Below are 22,772 nucleotides of genomic sequence, written 5' to 3'. Positions count from 1 at the left end.
AGCTTTGGACCAAGCCTCTTACATTGCTGGAAAAAAAATTGAACCCATGTACTATGAACCTCCTCTTTTTCCTTTCTATTCAATTTCAAATAATAAATTTAATAGATTTATGTCTGGGGGAAGAAATAAATAAGTTAAATATAATAAATATAAGCCTTCGGCCATAAACCCCCAATTCTTTCCTCCTTTACTGGTTTCTGATAATGAGGTAGACCTTCTGGGCAAGGCCAATCATGTACTCTTGATCCCATTTCCTCCAACTTCTCTAGAAGACTACTTCCTCAGTGATCTTCCCCATCTCTTTCCAATTTTAAATCTTTACCTATTCGCTGTTTCTTTTCCTGATGCTTTCAAACATGCCCAATTTTCTCCCACCCTTAAAAAAATAGACCCTATCATCTATTACCCTTTATTTGTCCTCCCTTTTTCAATCAAATTCCTAAAAAGCTATCTGTGCTGCCTTCGCTTCCTCTCCTCCCCCTTCTCAATCCTCTTGTAATCTGGCTTCTGGACTCAGCACATAACTGAAACTGCTCTTCCCAAAGTTACCAATAATTATGATGGACAAATAATGGTCTTCACTTGGTCTTTATCCCTTTGAAATTCTCTGCAGGATTTCACAGTTGACTACCCTTTTTCCTCATGAACAGCATAGAACCTGTCCCAAAGCATGTGTTTAATAAATGCAGGTCAACTAACTGATTTCTCTGAATTTTCATCACACTGATCTTTCCTAATTCTCTTTCTCTGTCTGACTGTTCCTTCTCAGTCTCCTTTCCTAGTTCATCATATTCCCTAAACTATAGGTGTTGCCTAGGAATTTGGACTAGATGACTTCTGAAGTCCATACCAGAATTCTGTGATAAGGCGTTTGTTGTTGGGTTTTTTTTTTTTTCACTCTGCTTGAAAATGAGAGATCACTTCAATTTCTTTGGCTTTGAATTGACAATCAGGAACATCTTGGAAGTTGGCAAGTCTAGTGTTGCCATGGCTAATGTAATCTCAAGTCAGCTTTGTGCACAGTGCCCTCTGGTGTGGAGGAAGTGTCATCATAGCATTAGTCACCACATATGACACGACAAGTGTTTCTGCTACATTATTTCTGAAAAACACTGGAGGCAATGAGCCTGGTATATAGATTTGATTTCATAGTCAAACTGGAATATTTAATATCTAGCAATGACTTGGCAGATGCAATTTTTGGATCCTGGTCATAATTGTGTTACGCTACGTAAAAGAGAAAATGTATGCCATTAGGTTTTATGTCTTCTTCTAAGCAAAAACTGCTTTCAAATGCTAAGCCAACTCTTGATTAGCAGAACTACTGTAGGGCACCAATAACACAAATAATACAAAACATCTGGTAATCCAAAAGTCCTTTATATTTGCCTTGGGGGGGAAGAAATTTTATTTGCCTACTCATACTGTTATTCAATTAATATTAAATTTAGTTTCCATTGCCCTAGTATAAATAAGATGGGTATATAAGGGAGGTACTAAACAATACATAAAGCTAATTAATTAATTAATTAATAATTAGGCTAAGCTATGAAATATATGTGGTATTTTAGTTATTACTAATATCTTTAGAAATCTTTTAAATAGTGAACGCACAAAATGAAATAAATTTTGTAAAGCATGAAAATATAGCAAGAAGAACCAACACTATAAATTTTGTATCCATGGGAAAGGGCAAGGAGAAGTAGGGGCCACCTTCCTCAAATAGCTGCACACAAAATGTATCCATTAACATTTAATGGTAATAACACATAGACTAGAATACAAAAGTAACTTAAAAAAACAAATTCTAATTAGAATAAACACTTCTTACAGCATAATCTGTTATGTACTATTAATTTTGAAACTTTGAAAAATGCATGTAATAAGGACCAACATAAGCCACATGCATATCATAAATACCAACAGAAATGTATACTCTTTACCAAGTAAGAAGAGACTTTAATATGTACATATTTGAGATCTTCCCAAATATAATTATATCTATAAAAAAGCTACTAAAAACTCCAGAAATATAGTAGAATTTATCAAGGATTAAATATCACTGTACCACCAGCTCAACACAGTAAAGGCTAACAAAAAATGGACAATCAAATATGTCACTGTTTTGTAGGATGGCAGTTTTACCATTTTATAGCCTAAAGAAAAAAGAAAGGTAAGAGCATGCTAAGTAAGGATGTGGATATTTTCGTATAGTAACATGCAAACTCTGATTTCCATGTAAAGCCACCCAAGTGTATCCTATTTTGGTCAATGCATGGAATGTTACACAGAGACAAAGACCTGTGAAAGAACAATGAAAATATATCTCTAAATCATCTCATCACCTAAATATGCATTTATATTTTTTAAAGTTGTTGGTAAATATGCACTTATGTATTAGAAAGTTAGATTGGTTGAAGGGAGAAAAAAGATTTCTTCACCAAAAAGAGCTTTCCTATCTATCTCAAAACAAAATAATGCATTTTATACCTTTAAATAAGAAGGAATCAATTTCCCAGATACATTTTATTAAGTGTGGAATGCAATTTTTGTATTTATTTATAATTTTTTAAAACTGTAAATCATTTTTAAAACATGTTACTCTAAAAGTGAAATTTAGGCTTCTTCTAAGTACATAAAACGATTAGTTTTCTTTCCACAAAGACAAGATTCTTTTGTGTTCTTGTAGCACGAATTATCTTCTTTCTTGGGAAGCTAGTATGAAAATAACTTACATGATAAAACCTTCTGTAATTGTAAGAACTACTTTATTTTTCCCATTTGGAAAGTAAGGAGGGATTTTTAGTTACACATTACATTTGCTACAGATGACTACACACATATTTGGATATAAAATTTAGACATTTTTGGTTACAATCAATTAAACTGAGAAGTCCTTCCCTTCTGGCTGTCTATATTTTTCTTTAATCCTGGTCAGTGTAAACCCTTATTACAAGTAATTTGAGACTATAAGGCTGAAGAAAAATGCTAGCCTCACGATTTTTGTCATTTCCCCCCTCTCTTCCCCTGCAGGCTGCTACTGTTGATAGCCTTTATGGAAATATAAATTCAATCAGCAGCTGCAAATTTCATGAGACGTCCATCTTCATGCTGAATTTCTAACTGAGTGTCAAAACAATCTGTGGATTTCTCCCTGATGAAACACACATTGAATTGTAAATTTCTGCAATTTCCTCATGTTTGAATTTCAGCTGCAGTGCTAGCTAAAGCAGTGCTAGCCTGGGTTCAGTGCCTACCAGGCTGAGACAAGTGATTTTCTTTTATTATCCTCTCTCTGCATTTAAAGAGTTAAATGGCAGAATCCCCTGAAACAAGATTTTTATTTTCTATTCCACTGGCAGGAAATAAGTATATAAAAATCAATACTTAAAATTTATTTTCAAGTGAATTACTTCATCTGATGTTTTCCATTTTAATTTTACTATATTTAGTAGTGGAAGAACTAACTATGAAAAAGTATTTTCTTGAAGGCCAAAATAATACAAAAATGTGAATTGAAAAAGTTGAGGAAAATAAGGACTTGAACAGGCTCTTCTTTAACATGTCTTATTCTTAATTAAATGTTGCTAGAGAAGAGAAAAATGTTAAAATACAGAATTAATTAAAGTTGCTGGCACAAGCACTACTGTTAACACACACTCCTCATGAGTTCCCTCTTCACCTGACTGTAGTTTGTAAAAGGGCAGCTTCATCCAGATAGCTATTTATATCAATAGCTGGAAAAATGCATTGTATGCAGGCTGCATTAACTAGACAAACCGCAAATGTTTTACTTTTTAGAAAGATGTCTTAAAACAGTCTTTTAAAGAAAAGAATACATGACAAAGTAAAGAATGCATGGCATTTTCCAAGATAACCAATTTCTTGCACCTGCTACATCCATTCACTAACAACTTTAGCAATTAACTCAGAAATCCACTTTAAAACTGCAATGGTATAAAATACAGCAGTGACCAACTGAGTTAAGTGATTAATAAGTATCGAATGAAATTAAAATCAACTAAGTGACAGCTGATGAATCTACAACAAAATTCTTTGTCATTTGGTTGAATCAGTCATCTGGTTTGTGAGCATAATTCTAACATAATGGAGGCACTAAATCAACCCCAGAAAAGAATAACTAACATAAAAACTGAAAATCCACAAGAATCATTTGGAATATTAATGCAGGCAGGATTCAGCAAATATTCTAAGAAAGAAAAAAACAAATCCTGCTCAACTTTTAATTTGATTACCGAAAAATAATTATTATATTCAACGGTAAGTTCCTAGAGAAGAAAGGGCAGGCCAAGGATTGTACATTGAATAACAGCTAGTAGAGCAAAATATGTCAACCTTCAGTAAATGTTTGGGAGAAGATAATTTATAATCACAACTAACCATTCAATTCTTTACCAGGAAAGGTGACAGAAAAGTGCTTGAAAAAAGAATAATTACAGCAGGGAACATTAAAAAGATTCTAAGACAACTGACTAGCCTCCAAATTTCAACTTGACTATTCATCAGCCATGATGTTTTCCAAGGTCTTTTCCACAAGCACCATGGCCCTGCGGCCTAGAGCTCTACAAATCCAATGCATATTTTAAAAAATTGTCTTAGTTGATGTTTTACAAAATCTTGTGTAAAGAACCCCAAGTCCCCTTCAACCTAAAAACTCTAGGACTCTTGTAACTGAAATTTTCTATAGCAATAATTAAAATTTAATTTAAATGATAAAAATTTACTGGAAGTCATGTCACCCAGAAATTGTTATTCATTTTTTTAAAAATATCCCAAATGAGGGGTGGCCAGATGGCTCAGCGAGTAAGAGCACCGGCTCCAGTGTTGGGATGACCTGGATCAAATCCGGGCTCAGATACTCAGTACCACACCCAGAAATAACTGGCCATGTAACCCCGATTGCTTTAGAAAAAAAAATTTAAAAAAAAATAAAATAAAATATCCCAAATGATTTTACTGACCTGACTGGCCAGGCACAGGTCTAGATTTTGGGTTGTGGGAAGCCAATTTACAACCAGTAAATGTTTTTTAGAAAATCAGTTCTATTTTATTGTATAGTATACATTACTGTATAGTTGTATAAATGGCACAGTGAATAGAGAGCTGAATCTGGAGTAAGAAAGCCCCAAGTTCAAATATATCTCAAACACCTAACAGGTGTGAGCTCCTGGGCAAGTCTTAACCTCTGTTTCCTTGCTTGTAAAATGAGGATAGTAACAGCACCCACCTCTCAGGGTTGCTGTAAGAATCAGATAAGACATCTATAAAATGCCGTGCAAACTTTAAAGTGCTATACAAATGCTAGCTATGAACTAGCTATTAAACGCATTGTCTGTTAGATTCTGATTTGTTTTATAATGATATATCCAATATTCTCCAGCAATGAGGGCCTTGTCTTTGAAAGGCTAGCATGTGGAAGACACATTTGGCTTGTTCTGTTTGGCTCTTGAGAGCAGAAATGAGAAGAAGCAATGCTACAAAGAGCAAAATTTAGACTGTTAATGGAAACCCTCCTAACAATTAAAACTGTCCAATTGTTGGGAAAGACGACTGTAGGAATTAGCCGTTTTCCCTTCTTTGTAAATCTTCAAGCAGAGTCTGGATCACTACCTTGGGTAAGATGGGATGCCTTGCCATGGAAGTTCCTTCTAACTCTAAAATGAGGTAATTTGAGTTGGTTGAAGTAAGTTGAGGTAAAATGAGGTACGTTGGTTGGTGAACCAACCAAAGTCTAGTTGTGAATAAGGCCTTTAGTTTTGGGCAGAATGCTGCTTTACTCCACTCCATCACAACTCCAGTAGAGGGGAGTTGGCAGTAGTGATTTCGATTCCAATCATTCAGAACCCCTGATGGTGACAGAAGCTTGAGAATACCTTTTTTTTTTTTCAGATAGAAACTGAAGCCAGTGCACGCTGACAAAGTTAGTGCAACCTATGCAAATGACCATTGTTCTAGAGTATCAGTATCAGCATTATCTGCTGTAGCAGTCACCCCAAACTACCCGAGGCTTTGGTGGTACAGGAAGGCTAAAGTTGCTGTTGATTTTTAGACAATAATGCTATTCTTCCATTTACACAGGTTTGTAAACCTGAAGTCATACTGATCACCCCACTTATCCAATCAGCTGCCCTGTCTTGCCACCACAATATGCTATCTCCTCAATATCTCTGGTAGCCATCTTCATTTCTCCCCTCACAGGGCTACACTTCTCTTCAGGAAAATATCACCACTTCCTCAACATCCCTTCATTTCTGAGAGCCATCAAATGGGTATATATCTTGAATGAACCTATTTCTATGTCTGTTTTCTCACCCTTGTAAATTACTTGTAAACTGAGACTATTTCCTTTATTTTTGCTATCACCATGAGTTATAGCACAATGTCTATTGCATAATAAGTTCTTGATAAACATTTGATTAATTGCATGCTCAATAACGTAAATTATGAGACCTTTTTTATTTAAGATTTATTGAGCTCAAGCTTTCTGACTAATCTCTTCAATCAGAAATAAAATCAAAGGGTTCAAAATGAAGCAATAAATACTATACATTCTCCATGGTATAATAACATCCTAAGAAACCTTTTAAAAATATTCCATTTCCTCCAAAACAAGTCAATCATTTACCGTAATTCTGAAATATGGTTATTCCACACTCTACTTATTTTGAGACAATCTTTTAAAATATGGCTACTTATTTTTCTACCATTAAATAAAACTGTCAATTTGTAATTTCAAGAAACAAATTATTGTGTAAGATTCTCACTTAATCTAAAGCCCAAGCATTAAATTTTTTAAAATAATCCCATGATTGATTACTTACACCTAAGTCTTACACTGAGGCCTCATCATTACCTGGAAGTGACATATTCTGGTATCTCCAAGGCACAGGGGAGAGATCACGAAGTCTCTCCAGCTTGGTTGAACTTGCCAGAACTTCAAATATAGTCCCAAATAAAAAATGGCCTTGCTGTCTGAGGATCAGCCTATTAAGTATAGTGAAGTTCATGATCAGTAGCTGATGGACATTAGGTGATAAATTCATTAACCACAGCAACCTATGAAACAATGAAAAATAAAAAATTTCCCTTTATCTTTCCTGAGACAACTTCTGTTTACAAAACAAAATGAAGAGGGAGGGAGAGAAAGAAGGAAGGAGAGAAGGGGGGGGAAACAGATCAATCACAAAACCTCCATCGATCACAAATGCAGAAGATACTAAGGACCACATAGTTTTTAAACAAAACATAAAAATAAATTTAACTGCTGTCACTCTAAATATAAAATTTGTATTACATCTGGACAAATGTCCTAGTCCTGTGTCTGTTATATTAATGCAAGAAAAGAACTATAATATTGACATTCTCATTATAAATGAAACCAAAATGTGTAAAAGAGTTGCAGCCAAGTGAAGTGGCAGGACAGCTTTTAGGTTTTCTTTTGAGAGCTGAATAATGGAACTAGAGAAGGTGGGTTCATCATGTGCCCAAATACGATACGTACTACCCTTGATTATTTTATCTGGTTGTGCTGAGAAGTACCACAAACAAAAAGAAAATAATGAAGAATTTTAAAAAATGTATACACATCTATTACAGAGAATGAGGAAGCAGAGAAATTCTGTATAAGATACTTGAAAAAACATATGAACATACATTTGATACAAGGTGTTTTGAAGGCAGGATGAAAAAATATGGTGGGAAATATGGATCAAAGTTAAGGAGAAGAGATCAAAGACTAGGAAACTGCTGCTATCCTTGTTTTAAGTTTTCTTAATATTTTCTCTAAGTGTACACTAGTCATTTCCCAGTATATACCATCTATCAACTAATGGAATACTTCCTTGTAAGAATAAAACCCAACATTCCCCCAAAACTATAACTGTTTAGCAAAATGTAACAAAATGTCTTACTGTTGTTATTCCTTTACTAAAAAATTTTCAGATAAATATCCACTGTCTCTCCCTTCTACCTTGAGGCCTTGTTACAGACATGCATAATCAAACAAACTAAAAATTTCACATTGACCACTTTTAGAAAAAAAAAGTCTCAGACTACACTCTGGGTCTGTTACCTCTTTATCAGGAGGTGAGTAGCATATTTCATCCTGAGTCCCCTGGAATTATGGTGGCTCATCAAGTTCATCAAGTTCCTAAGTCTTTCAAAACTTTTTTTTATGATACTGTTATTGTATAAATAACACCACTCCACATCAGTTTATAAAAATTTTCCCAAGTTTCTCCAAAACCACATCCTTCTTAATTTCTTACAGCACAAAAGTATTCCATCACATCCATTTACCATAACATATTCAGTCATTCTCCAATTGATAGGGACTCCCCAATTTTTTGCCTGTTAACACAAAAGCATATCTATGTATGTGTATACATACACATATTTTTACATATGGGTCATTTTCCTCTATCATCAATATCTTTGGGGTATGGACTTAGTATTAGTATCAATGAATCAAAGGATTTGAGCAGTAGGAAAACTTTTGGGTTGTAGTTTCAAATCGCTTTCCAGAATGGCTGGACTAGTTCATAGCTCCATCAATATAATATTAATATTACAGTTTTCCCATAGACCCTCTAGCATTTGTCTTTTTCCTTTTTTGTCACCTTTTCCAATCTAGTGGGCATGAGGTGAAACCTCAAAGTTTTAGTTTGCATTTTTCTAATTATTAGTTTTTTTAATGGATACTGATAATTTAGATTTCTTTTGAAAATGCCTGTTCCTATCCTTTGACCAATTATTAATAGGGAAATAGCTTATTCTTATCAACTTGAATAAGTTCCATTTTTCCTAAAAATATTTCAGAAATAAAATTTTTATCTGAGAAACTTCCTACAAAGATTTTCACCCCATTTACCCACTTCTCTTCTAATTTTAGCTGCACTCATTTTGTTTGTGCAAAAGTTCCTCCCCTACTTTATGCAACTGAAACTATTCATTTCACCTTTTACGATCCTCTCTATCCTTTGTTTGGTAAGGACCTTTCCCCCTATCCATAGGTCTCAAGTAGTTTCTTTCTTGTTTTTCTAAATTATTTATGATTTTTTTTATATCTAAGTAGAACATAAACTCCTTGAGAGCAGAGATTGTCTCACACATTTATTTGCATTACTAGCACTTAGGACAGTACTTGGTACACAAGATACTTATTAAATGCTTATTCACTGCTGAAGATCCCTCAATATCACAGTGAATAGAGGAAGTAAGGAACAATTAAAGAAATTGCAATATATACATACATTACACACACATACACGCACACAATCTTTACACCAAAATCCTGTATTAAGGCAAGAGTTGTATATTCAAAATGGAGTTCATAGAAATATATGTACTTTAAGGAAGTCTCTAAATAATCATTAAACCTCCAAATAGGAAAGTTACTATTTATATCAATTCACAAGACTGACATTAGGATTAACTAGTTGCTAACAAACTATTAGAGATCTCATAATACTGTATAGTCTATCCTATTTTGCAAAAGGATGTTTCAAATAAAACAGAAAAGAAGCAGTCATAGTAATCTCAAAGCAATTATTCTATCTTTGATAAAGGGAAGCTAATTTAAAAATTATATAATTACTATAAATGAATATTTTGTTTAGGAAGGTTTTGGGTGGTTTTATTAAGCATAGGCTAATAACAGCAATAAGAAAATTAAAAAAAATTAACTCCTTTCCTTCCAATACATCAATACTCTCCCCAAATTATGCAAAGGATAAATCTAACAATTATAATAGTAAGTATAAATAGGCCAAACTCTCTAGTAAAAGAAAATAATTATAGCATGAATTTTTAAAAAACTGAAACCAAAAATCAAAAACCATTTGAAGGAAACATTTAATCTAGCAAGATATAAATAAACGCAAAATGAAAGGGTTGCCTAAAAATGACCATACTACTACAAATGCTCAAAAAGGAGAAGTAACACAACAACATTGAACAAAGTCAAATTCTAACCAGAAAACATTGATAGAGCCAAGGACACTACAATATGCTAAAAGGATATATTCAAAATGACATTGTTCCAAATATACACAGATACATATGGACATATATACGTATATATCCCAGTAATTCTTCAATAAAATTTATGAAGGAAAGTCATAGACTTATAGTAAGTAATAGCTTTAGAAAGTGAAATTAATATTCTAACATCACAATATTAAAAATACAACAAAAAGACATAAGAAATTAGGAAACTGAATCAAATGCTAAACAAACTAGATCATGTAATCATCAAAAATATAGGCAAATACATAAAAGCAAAAATTGTATACATTGTTCATAGAACATAAGAAAATTAAATTAGTAGTAAATAATAATTCAATGAGTAAAAGGTACAGGACCATGTGAAAATTAAAATATAATTTCTTAAACAACTATCTGGTTTAAAGAAATTAGAAAAACAAAAGTAGATTGTGTAAAGGACAACAAGAATATAGATATAATAATTAAATATCTTTGGGATACACTCAAAGCAGTATCTAAAGGCAAGGTTATACTATTTAATGTGATCATGAATAAGAAAGAAAGATAGAAATAGTTCATTGAGTCTTCACTATAAAAACCTGGAAAACAAAACAAAGCCATATACCAATTGAAAAGGGAAATTATTATGATTAAATCTGAGACTAATATTACTGAAAATAAGTAAACAATTAAAATGATAAACCCAAGAACTGTTCTTTACAAAACTAAAAAAAAATTAACAAAATATTAGTAAGTCTATTTTAAAATACTGAAATAATTTAAAGATTTATTAGTAGAGTTTGGTTTTTATATTGTAGTCATTTCCTGATATATACCCATTTCAAAACGAAATCTCCCATGTAACAAAGAAAAACTGTTAAGCAAAACAACCTGACAAAGCAGCTGAGTCTGACTGTGTGTGTGTGTGTGTGTATACACACACACACACATAAATATTTCTTTTTTTTAAATTCAATTTTTAATTTATTAATTTGTTTGTTTCCTTTTAGTTTACAGGATTCAATTCCACAATTCCTTGAATTTCACATTTTGTATAAATATTTCTAACCTATACACCCATACAAGCTAGTGCCTAGTGGCAAAAAAGTGTATTTCCTCTGGGGCTTGGATTAGTCATTCCAGTTAATCAAAGGCCTTTCACTAAGAGTGTCATTTATATTATTGCAGTCAATATATATTTTATCCTCCTGATTCTGTTTTCTTTGCTCTTCAAGTCTTGTCATGTTCTTCTGAGTTCTTCAGCATTTCTTATTGGAGGGATAAAAGAAGAGAGAAGAGATGGAGAGAGAGGAAAAAGAGAGAGAAGAGAGGACAGGCATGGGAGAGGGAGAAAGAGAAAAGGGAGGGAGGAAAAAGAAAGAAGAGGAGAGAGAAAAGAGAGAAGAGAGGGGGAGAGAAAAGAAAGAAGAGGAGAGAGAAAAGAGAGAGGAGAGGGAGTGAGAGAGGAGGGTAAGAGAAAGAATTTACATTTATTAAGCACTTACTATGTGTGTGCAGGGATAATATGAAGCACAGGGGATACAAATACAGACAAGCAAGACAGTCCCTGACCTCGAGTACATTCTAATGGGAAAATATGACATATAAAAGAAAGCTGGAAGGGAGGCAGGGGAAAATATATCATGGCACACTGTAGAAACACCAGAGAAGTAGTCTGGAAGTCTACTTACTGGAAAGATAAGGTAAGATAAGGTGGAAACTCACCTATCAAAGGCAGGGGAACAAGAGGAAAGGCCCAGATTGCAGTTACCAATGATCTCAAATTCAATGGTCTTTTCTCAGTCCTCAGCCTTCTACAGCTTTTCACACTGTTGATCATTCTCTTCTTGATACTTTCTTCCCTCTCAGTTTTCATGACATTGCTCCTTCCTAGGTCTCCTTCTACCCATCTGATTCTTTTTTCTCAGTCTCCTTCAGTGGGTCTTCAGGTCATATCCATTAACTGTGGGTATCCCCCAAGGTTCTATCCTGGATCTTCTCTTCTCCCTGTATACCATCGCACTTAATGATCTCATCAGCTCCCATGGATTCAATTATTATCTCTACAGAGATGACTCTCAGATTTATTTGTCCAACCCTGACCTGTCTCCTGACCTGCTGTCTCACATCTCCAACTGCCTCTTGAACAACTTAAACTGGATGTCTTACAGATACCTTAAGTTCAATAAATCCAAAACTGAACTGATCATCTTTCTTTTACAAAGTCTCCCATCTTCCTAACTTCCACCATCCACCCAGTTACCTGGGCTCATAAGTCCAGTATCATCCTCCACTCTTCACTCCCTCTCACCATCCATATTCAAACAGTTGCCAAATCCTTAATAACAACTCTCTTATTCGCCCTCCTTCTTTCCTCTGACACTGCCAGCACTGTGTCCTTAGCACCTCATGCCTGGATTACTACCATAGCCTGTTGGTTGGTCTCACTGCCTCAAGTCTCACAGTTCAGTCTATCCTCCATTACACTCTCAAATTAATTTTCTTTAAGTGAAAATCTGACTATCTAACTCCCTTGCCTCCCATTCAATCAATTCCAGTAGCTCCCTAGTCTCTCCAGGATCAAAATAAAATCCCCTGGCCCTTCTTTCTTACCTTTCCAGTCTTATATCACACTTGCTTCTTATATACTGGCCTCCTTCTTGACTGAGAGGTCCCCCATGCCTTAAATTCTCTTCCTCCTGGCTTCCCTGCCTTCCTTCAAGTCTCAGCTAAAGTCTCACCTTCAGCAAAAAGTCTTCCCCAGTTTCTCTTAATGCCAATGCCTTCCCTCGTACTGGCTCATTTTCATTCTCGCCCCGCCCCTTTCTGGTTTGTACATATTCATTTGCATGTTGTCTCCCCCATAAGGCTGGCACCCCAAGTTCCTGCTGAGCAAAGACTTTCTTGCTTTTCTTCGCATTTCCAGTGCTTAGAACAGCTGCTGGCACACAGCAGGACCTTAATAATGGCTGATTTCCCAACCTATCTGTTGCATTGGCCTACTGACCATCCTACCCCACCCTCCGGGATGCTTTCTCCTCTCTGGGTTTTTGTGACACTGCTCTCTCCTGGCTTGTCTCCTACATATCTAACTACTCTCTTAGTCTCCTTTGCTGGTTCATCATCCATATCATCCCCCCTAACTATAGGTATTGCCCAAGATTCTATGCTAGAATTCTTTTCTTTCCTTCTACACTCTCTCTCAGGATAACCTCATCAGCTCTTATGGCTTTAATCACCTTTTTTCCTGCAGATCACTCTGAGATATCAGTCTTACATCACCACTTGCCTCTTGGACGTGGCAGGAGATATCTTAAACTCACTGTCTAAAATTGAACTCATCACCTTGGTACCTCCCCATTCCAAAGTTCTCCACTTTTGTCAGCCTCCCAGGTTCACAATCTTGGCCTTATCTTATTCATTCTTTTTCATCCACATAGCCAAAGTCACTATCTTTCTATTGCTTACCTTCACACTGTCTCTTGCATCTGGTCTCTTCTCACCACTCACATAGTTACCAACTTAATTCAGACCACAAACTCTTGCCTAGATTATAGAAGAATCTTTCTAAATAGTCTTTCTACATCAATTTTCTCCCTACTCTTGTGCAGTCACCTAGTGTTTGTTTATCAAGCATCCCCTATGTGCCAGGGCAAAGTGACAAAGATACAAAAAAAGGGCAAAAAACCAGTCTCCTCAAGTAATTCACAATCTAATGGAGGAAGACAACATGCAAATAACTATATGTACATATATATCATACATATGTACACACATTTCAGATATTTATACATATATTCCACCTATAAAATGTATAATATATACATTTATGCAGATATTTACCTATAGAAAAAGAATTAGATAAATATAAAATAAATTGGGGGGAGGGTGGTCTCAGAGAGACAGCACAAAGATTAAGGAGGACTGGGAAAGGCTTCCTGCAGAACATAGAACTTTAGCTGAGACTTGAAAAAAGGAAGCCAGGAAAAGGAGGTAAAGAGAGAAAGCATAAACGGCTAAAGTAATTTAAAATACAGGTCTGATCATATGACTCCCCCATTCAGTCTATTTAATGTCTTTCTTTGCCTCTAGAATAAAATAGCAATGCCTCTATTTACCTTCTAAAATCCTATACAAGCTGGCCTTTCCCCCACCATCACTGAACATTAATCCCCTTGCCAAACTCTGTAGTCCAGTCAAACTGGCTTCTCTCTGTTCTTCACAGAAAACTCCATCTCCTGTCTCCACAGCTTTGCACTGTCTGTCCTACAAGTTTAGAATGCACTGTCTCATTACCTCTGCCTCACAGTCTCTCTCTTCCTCCAAGATTAAGCTCAAGCACCACTTTCTACAAGAAGCCTTTTCTGATACCCCAAATGCTTGTACCCTCCCTCCCAAACTACCTTGTATTTAACTACTTTGCATAAACGTACACGTTTATTAACATCATATTTATGCTATGGATACTTTTATATGCACTTTCTGCCTCTCCCACTAAAATCTTATTTATTTTTGAACAGGTATTGTTTCATTCTTTGCACTCATCTTATATCCACAACACCTAGCACAGTCCCTGATACAAGGTAGGAACTTAAATACTAATTGAATGATTGATTGCCTGGGGCCCTGGAAATATAAATGGCTTACCTAGAGGCTGTGAGGCTGGACTTGAACTCAGGTCTTCTGATTCTGAAGTCTACTTTCTCTACCCATTGTGCTCCACAGTCTCTGAATAGTAAAATTTCCATTATCTAGCATAAGCCATTGGGGAAAAGCAAGTTTTCCAGATATCTAAATGCCTACCCTTTAGGCACTCTAACTCTTTCTATATTAGACATTTCAGAAAGTAAAAAACTGACATGCGTTTGTATGTATATGTGTTTACCTTTCCTAAACACAATACAGGGATAGAGGGGAGGCTAGGTGGCGCAGTGAATAGAGCACCGGCCCTGGAGTCAGGAGGACCTGAGCTCAAATCTGGCCTCAGACACTTAACACAAAAAATCTAGCTGTGTGACCTTGGGCAAGTCACTTAACCCCAACTGCCCTCCAAAAAGCAAAAAAAACCAAAACAAAACAATACAGGAATAGAGTCTAGACCTTTGACCTCACTGATAAAGGAAGGTTCTAGTGCAGAAGGAACTTCCCCTACCAAGCACGCTGATAGTTTCTTTGCTGTGGAGTAATAAAGGTGTGCCCAGAGCAGTGGTTCTCAAAGTGTAGTCCACTAGGCATTCATAAGACCTTTTCAGGGAGTCTGTGAAGTCAAAAGGTATTCATAATCATATTGCTTTAATTTCTAATATGGTAAACAGATAGATACAATGCCCATGAACAAAAGCACTTTGGATGGGTCCAGAATCACAGACATTATGTTCCACAGGCTGAATTTGAACCTAGATCTTCTTTAATTCAAGGTCAGCTTTCTATTCACTAAGCCTCCCCAAAACAAAATAATACTGAACATAATTTCATCTATTTTGATGCCTCAGGAGCCTCATTTAAAAAATTATTGAAGGCTTTTTTCTTTAGTCGTTACATGGTATAATCTTGCTGACCCCAATGAACTCTCTTGTAACAACAACAAAAAAAAATTAAGCAAAACCAACCAGCAAAATAATTATTTTTGACACATACCACTCCAGTAACACTCCACTTCTATACTAAGGAAGTATGCTTCATCATCTGTATTCTAATAATCCCTTTGAATTTCTCTGCCATTCAGTGTTTTCATTTACACTTCCAGAGTCATTGTATATACTGTTCTCTGACTCAGGGTTATTATTATGAATACCAGTTAACATGAATAAAGATACAGTTTGTGTGAGACAAATGGTTAAATAAATTCTGATCCAAATAGTCACCCTGAAAGCTGCCTTTCCTGAAAAACTAAATCAACCTATTTTTAGTCACCTTTTTCCTTTGTTGTTGTTCAGTTGTTTTCAGTCACGTTTGACTCTTTGTGGCGCCCTTTAGGATTTTCTTGGCAAAAATACTGAAGTGACTCTCCATTTCCTTTGCCAACTCATTTTACAGATAAGGAACTGGAGTCAGACAGGGTTAAGTGACTTGCCCAGGGTCCCACAACTAGTAAGTAGCTAAGCCGGATTTGAATTCAGGAAGATAAGTCTTCCTGATTCCCAGCCCAGTGCTCTATCCACTGTACCACCCAGCTGCCCCACCTTTTCTCTAATAAAGGGGAAATGAATATGGAGCTACAATATCACATGGCTATATTTCTGCAAAGTTAATTAACCAACCAAAATGCAAAGCTCTTGATCAATAATATCATTCAAAAAGTATTTATTAAACCAATTCTCAAGTGGTTTTCTTAACCTGGAAAAAATTGACTTTTTTTTTTTACACTATATGTCATTATCCCAACATAACTGACCACATCCTTATCATCACCCTCTTTTTCTTTCTTTCATTCTTATCTTGTTTGTTCATGGAGTTTAAAGGAACATTCCTTACTGTCAGGTTTACATGATATGCACACACACACACACACACACACACACACACACACCCATAGGTGAAATATGCATATATATTCAAAAGTACAATGCAGTTTTCTATTGGTGTTATTATATATAGGTATCCAATTGCTGCACGTTCATGGGCTACAGAGATAATGGTTGTATCCTACTTACCCAGACAAGAAGCTTGTTCCATCTTGTCTTAACCACTACCTCATCTCTGATGATAAGTATCTACCATTAACCCCTAGCCTTCCATCAAACCTTCAACACTTCCTTTTCTCTTCTCTCTTCCTTTCATTTGTCTCCTATTGCTTTAGGAATTTCTCATTTTTAAAAGAATAGGCAGGGGCAGCTAGGTGGCTCAGTGATTAGAGCACCAGCCCTGGAGTCAGGAGGACCTGAATTCAAATCCAGCCTCAGACACTTAATGATTACTAGTCGTGTGACCTTGGGCAAGTCACAAGCCCTGACTGCCCTCCAAAAAAAAAATAGGCAAAGTTTTTATTGATTTCATCAGAGACAGTGCTTACTGTTTTTCTCTTGTCCATGTACGATCATTGATCAAGGAGGAGCACAGGCTATGGGGAGGAGTACCATGAGTTAGAACTTGGGTTCAAGTCTCATCTCTGTGATTTACTTAGCCATGTGACTTTGAATAAATAATTTCACCTCTCTGAGTTATAGTTTTCTTATTTACAACAGCTGTCAATTCAAACCATGAAACTAATGTTTGTATTAACCACTTCATGGGATTTTTTGTGAGGATAAAATGTGATAATGTGTGGCAGATGTACTATAAAACTATAAATCTACACAGATAAAATATTATCTTTCTAGGGGATATTACCCATGCATTAGCTTCTAAAAATGCTGTATTTTCACCAAAAACGAACATTTCAATATACAATGAGGAACAAAAAAGGACTACATTTCCCTACATCTTCACTGCCACTCAATGCAGAGAACTTGATTGCAGCAGAGAACGATAGAAGATGGAATCATTTCCACAAACACTACATTTCAATCATGCACATGACATTTTATGAGAGTAGGGAACCACCTGGTGCCAGACATGATAGCCAGGTTGCAAGGAAGAAGTCCCCTGGATATGTTGGGAGCTGAAGAAAAGTTAGTAAGAAGTAATGGAATGCATGAAAGTAGCAGCCATAATTACTGAACAAGTGAAGAAAATCCAAAATCAAAACTCTTGAACACTTAAGAAGAATTTCTGGAACAATCAATCAATCAATCAAGTATTTATTATGAGCCTATCATGGGCTTGGTATTCTGCTAAGTGCTAGAGATACAAGCCTATTGAATGAAAAAATTCCTACTCCCTAGGAGCTTACATTCTAATGAGGAAAAAAGTACATGTATATGTACATAAAGAATAAACATAAAAAATATATAATTAATACAACACAGTTAAATATAAGGTAGTTTACAAAGAAGGGTATTAACAGTTGAGGGCATAAGGAAAGGAAGGGAGGGATACTATGAGGGAGAGGTGAGGAGAAAGAACAATCAAAGCATGGGGGATAGGCACTGCAAAGGCAGGAAGACGGGGGTGGCTGGCCTCAAGAAGGTAGAGTCTGACTTTGTGTGACAGGGGAAATACTGTACAACGAGGCTGGAAAAATTGGTTGTCAGGGTTGTAAAGGGCTCAAAACAGAAGAGTTCGTATTTTATCCTAGAGAAACTAGGGAGGCAACTGAATTTAATGCATAGGAGAGTGACATAGCCAGATGTGAACTTCCAGACAATGCAGAGCTCCTAGGGCAAACCTACAGAAAAAAAAAGCAAGGGTTACAAGAAAACATCAAGTTCTAAAGGAGTAGTTCTGGGAAAAGGTAGGAGTCAAAGCAAAGAAGTAGAAAGGGGGAAAACAGAATGTGGAAGAACCAACCTGGACCTTCCCCTCCAGTGGAACTGCATGTCATGTGAATTGCCTATGTCCTGGGGAGAAAGGTCAATGCTCTAGTAACTCTTTTTGTGTCCCTATTAGACCAATGCTAATGATCTAGGGGACTGGGAAGGTAGGCCTCACCAGAACAAAGTCTCTAGTCATTTGAGTTTGAGTCTCCAGAAATTCTGAGAGATTGTCCCTTTGGGAAGGCCAGCCCTAAGTAGAATTAGCTTAAGTCTCAGGGTCAATATAGAGGACCCTGAGAAAACAGGATTCACCAAATAAAGAGAGTTTATGATAATGTCAAAGAATTTCCCCTGAGGCATCTAAGTAGTGCAATAGAAAGTCTGGCATCAGGAAAACCTGAGTTCAATTGTGACCTCAGATACTTAACAGCTGTGTGACAGTGGGCAAATCATTTAACCACTGTCTGCTTCAGTTTCCTCAACTATAAAATGGGAGTAATAATAGCATGTACCTCGCAAGGTTGCTGTGAAGATCAAATGAGATAATGTTTATTTGGCAAATGGTAGTTGCTTTATAAATATTTGTTCCCTCCCTCTTTCTCTTAGTGGGATCCCAATCCCAACCCCAGGAGGAGGGAGGCTCGCTGGAGCCAGAAGGACAGTTATCTTGACTGGTTATAAGATCAAGTACAAGTCATTCAGTTTTGCAAAAGCCCTTTTATTTATTTTTTTTCAGGAGAGAGACACCAGCTAAATTCTAATGCTCCCAGAGGAAATTCTGGATGGGATCTCAAGCTAAAGGGAGAGTGGTGAGACACTCCAAGCTTGAACTGCACCCAGAGCTGTGGTTCTGGGCCTCATTACAATATAGAATACTGTTAACAAAGGAAACAATTTAACAAGGTGGAATAATTTGACAAGTGCTAAAATACATAAATGGTGTCATACAGTGAACATAAAAAAGAGTTCAGAGAAGGGAAAGGTCAGCATGGTTTAACATTATTAGCTTCATTACAGCTATACATCTCTTACAGCCCAGTCTCCCTGAACACAGCAGCACACTGACTTCCTGAAAAATCAAACAGGAGCCACCGTGGCAGCTGCCTAAGCATCCACTGCCATTTATGAGTTATTTCAACCTTTATCAAATTTCTAGATGAATCAGAAGTCCGAAGTTTGAGTGGTGGGTGTATTAGAGTTGCAGGAAAGTAAGGGGCCACTATCAAGAATGAGAAATTATAGAGGCTCTCCACACAATTATTTGTCCTCAGTTTTCATGCTACTTGACTTCTACTGAATAGAAATATTGTAGACCTAATTTTAATCAAATATACACAAAAAAAGTGGTAAAGGAAAAAAAAGGGATGGATTTGAAGTCAGAGAATCTGGGGTCATGCTTCACTCAGGCTTCTTAATACCTATGTGATCTGGTATAAGCCATGTCATCTCTCTAGACCTCATTTTCCTCATTTCTAAAAGACAGGGGATCTGAGGCAATCTCTCAAGTTCCTTCAAGCCCTAAATCTGTAATCTTATGAATACAGTAAAAATGAAGTCACAACTTTATTTTAAATTAGCCATGAAGAATAGTTGTGGTTTATATTAAATAACTCTCAATCTTAATACCTCATCTTACTACACCAAACTCATGCCATTTTTTGTCTTTTGTGCTTTGCATTTTCAGGGGGGTAAATAGTCAAATTCTAAATGTGAATATTTTTATTGACAAAACCATCATAAATGCTTAATATCAATCATTTTAATAATTGGACATTGTTTTGAGATAGACAAAATATTTCAATTACAAAAATATAATCTATAGTAACTGCTTTTGTCCCTGCCCCCTTCAGTTTTAATATGCATTCTCTGAATGAAGGCTTAGAAAATTTACTAAGAGCAAATCCAATGTCTCTACTTAATTGGTATGCTGGCTGTGTAGAGACTACTATGCAGTAGCATAGTCCAATTAATCAGTAATAGAAGGCACAAAAATGTTACGGCTAAACCATCATTCTGCTTCCAAGACCACCTTATAACTCTTACATTAATACATCCAAGAAACCGAATATTTCAGTTTGAAACATTTTAAGCATATTGTTTTTTAAAAAAAAATCATTGAATGTTTAGGAAAGTGTTGTACATATTGGCACTTAGATAAAATTCAGGCAAACCTACAATTAGAAAAAAATTAAATAGTCTCACAGTACCCAGGTATTTCTTAGCACTTTCAGTACATCTCCTTTAAAATGTGGCCAGAAATACCATAAAAGAAATCCTCCCTTGCTAGTGGATTTTTCTGCAATTTCCTTTTAGTCCTATGAGAAAATGAAGAAACTTGAAGACTAAAAGTAAAAAAAGAAAGCAGGTCCAAGCCCTTAGGTGAAGAAGTTAATTGTTATATAATGCCTAGCATATAGAGCAAATACTAATCACATGCAAAAGACATTATCTTCTCTCTGGAGAGCCTTACAATTTAATATAAACTTAACTGCATATATTTTTCCTAGATAATTAACAAAAACCTGAAGTTGATTAGACCTGTCACTTAAGGAACTGATTCAAACAGGTGAACCCATTAGCAAAAACAATATTTAAAATGGTAGGCAACAAAAACAGTTGGTCCCTTAAGGGTTTATTCCAAGGACTATAGCCAAGAATATAAAATAGTCCAGATCCCTAAAAGCTGATTTTACATGGAATGAGCATGTTCCCACAAACACCACAAAGTGTACTGTCAGGTAAATTTCAAGGCTTGTGTGGTAGGGTGGTGGTTGTTTTAAAATAGCTTTTTAATGCTATTATTTCTTCATTTTTCATTCTCCCAGGCCACAGAATCTCCAAAAATAAACTCGAGTAGAGAACAAAAGAAAAGCAGAAAACGAGAAAACAGGAAAGAAAACCCAGTTAACAAGAGGGAACAACCACGAGCATCTTAGAAGTCTTAGCTAGGCCACTTGACAAGCTAATGGCTACATTCTGGACAATACTGGACTCTCCAAGTCTGTTTTATGCCATATGAATCTTCTCAATGAATAAACAATCTCATTTTATTCTAAAATTGCAAACACTCAGGCAGGTGTCCAATGGGAAAGAATAACTAGGTTATAAATGAATCAACTTGTTTTTTAAAAGAATCTAACGCTCAAAAAGACAACACAGAACATTCATGCAATACACAGTATCCCAAAAACCTTAGTGAAGTTTTAAGTTTTAATAGCCTTAATGACCTAAGCCTGCATTTAAGGACATCCTCTACATCAGCAAAGTGAATTCTTGCAATAATTCATTTTAGGTCAACTTAAATCAAAGAAGAGTGGTTCCTTTTCATATACCTTTGGACAAAAGAAAGATTTAAAAACAAACAAAAATATAAGGGAAAACACTTTTTTTCCATAAATAAGATGTTTGGGGAAAAAATCTAATTCAATCTTCCACATTACAGAGTTCTTCAAATGAATAAAAACCACAGTAACATTTTGTTGTGTATCAGCTGTTTCTTGAGGTCATTAAAAAGCAACTCTACAGATTTTCAGAATTTCATTGGCTTTCTGTCCAAATGTCTACAATATTAACACTTAATTTTATTTGCTTTATGTAGTGAAATAATACCCCAATACCAAGAATATGTTTTCTCCTTACTAGGTAACTTACTTTAAAGATTGCTAACCAAAACTGCTGTATCATGAGATCTCTGCAAGGCCATTGTTAAGAGAGTTTAGACAGATAACATGTTTGGTCAAAGCATATTATTGTTAAATTTTTTAAAAACACTTAATTGAGAATGACAGTAAGTGAATAAGGCCATAGGTGAAATGGTAATGAAGGAATAAAGACTTAGTTTTTGCCTGTTCTGTTTGAATCATCTATTTTTTTTAAATCAAGTGTGTTTTATATTAGTCTTCAGAACACTGATAACTGCATCACTTAGCATATACTAAAAATTCCATTAGATGAAAAAAGCAAATAATAATTTCTTAAAATGTCATTAAAATTATTTCTCAAAGTAGAAAAAACACAGATGGAAATGTTTCCACATTTAAGTTCCCCTCCCCCCCCCCATTTGACGACTGTTTCATTCATGTTCTCTTTTTACCTATCCGTACTCTGAGCTACACTTTTGGCATCATACAACATTTAGAACCTAATTTTCTTAATTTTACTGCAATAAAGTAAAATAAAAATACCAGGAAAAGCATAAAATAACTTAAAATTGTATAACATGTGTTATTTATTTTATTTATACAGGTCTGCTGATAACAGTATTAAGCAAATATTTTATTCACTATCACAGAGATCACACAGTAAGTATATCACTTGCCCCAAAAGTGGAAACTTTCTTTTTACCATAAAGTTGCCACACTTGAGGGGCTAAACAAAACTGGATAGAAATTCAATTAATTCTTACTTACTTCT

The 22,772-nt window shown here is 35.5% G+C and overlaps 1 protein-coding gene and 1 long non-coding RNA gene across 3 annotated transcripts in view; one reads left to right on the top strand and one right to left on the bottom strand.

The window, feature by feature from the left end:
• NDUFAF2 (NADH:ubiquinone oxidoreductase complex assembly factor 2) overlaps positions 1 to 22,772 on the bottom strand; it is a 251,856-nt gene that overhangs the window by 148,491 nt on the left and 80,593 nt on the right. The gene's annotated exons all lie outside the window — the stretch shown is intronic.
• Positions 14,538 to 22,207, top strand: LOC138167468 (uncharacterized). Its single transcript, XR_011169891.1, has 3 exons — positions 14,538 to 14,588; positions 19,096 to 19,168; positions 21,185 to 22,207. It is a non-coding gene; the product is annotated as an uncharacterized lncRNA (long non-coding RNA).

The sequence above is a fragment of the Petaurus breviceps genome, unplaced genomic scaffold (genome assembly GCF_028583685.1).
Source record: "Petaurus breviceps papuanus isolate PSGF00001 unplaced genomic scaffold, PetGlider_PUasm1.0 229, whole genome shotgun sequence".
In the NCBI taxonomy this organism is placed as follows: Eukaryota; Metazoa; Chordata; class Mammalia; order Diprotodontia; family Petauridae; genus Petaurus; species Petaurus breviceps.
The sequence above is the reverse complement of the archived record's forward strand: the minus strand, read 5'-3'. Positions and strand labels throughout refer to the sequence as shown.